This window comes from Bison bison, unplaced genomic scaffold (genome assembly GCF_000754665.1).
Source record: "Bison bison bison isolate TAMUID 2011002044 unplaced genomic scaffold, Bison_UMD1.0 scf7180017864481, whole genome shotgun sequence".
NCBI classification, from domain to species: Eukaryota; Metazoa; Chordata; class Mammalia; order Artiodactyla; family Bovidae; genus Bison; species Bison bison.
The window spans coordinates 8,049,153-8,049,647 of record NW_011495041.1 but is presented as its reverse complement, the minus strand read 5'-3'; positions in this window follow the sequence as shown (position 1 = coordinate 8,049,647).

Below are 495 nucleotides of genomic sequence, written 5' to 3'. Positions count from 1 at the left end.
CTCTGCATATAAGTTAAATAAACAGGGTGACAATATACAGCCTTGATGAACTCCTTTTCCTATTCGGAACCAGTCTGTTGTTCCATATCCAGTTGTAACTGTTGCTTCCTGACCTGCATACACATTTCTCAAGAGGCAGATCGGTGGTCTGGTATTCCCATCTCTTTCAGAATTTTCCACAGTTTATTGTGATCCACACAGTCAAAGGCTTTGGCATAGTCAATAAAGCAGAAGTAGATGTTTTTCTGGAACTCTCTTGCTTTTTCCATGATCCAAAAGATGTTGGCAATTTGATCTCTGGTTCCTCTGCCTTTTCTAAAACCAGCTTGAACATCAGGAAGTTCACGGTTCACATATTGCTTAAGCCTGGATTGGAGAATTTTGAGCATTACTTTACTAACGTGTGAGATGAGTGCAATTGTGTGGTAGTTTGAGCATTCTTTGGCATTGTCTTTCTTTGGGATTGGAATGAAAACCTACCTTTTCCAGTCCTGT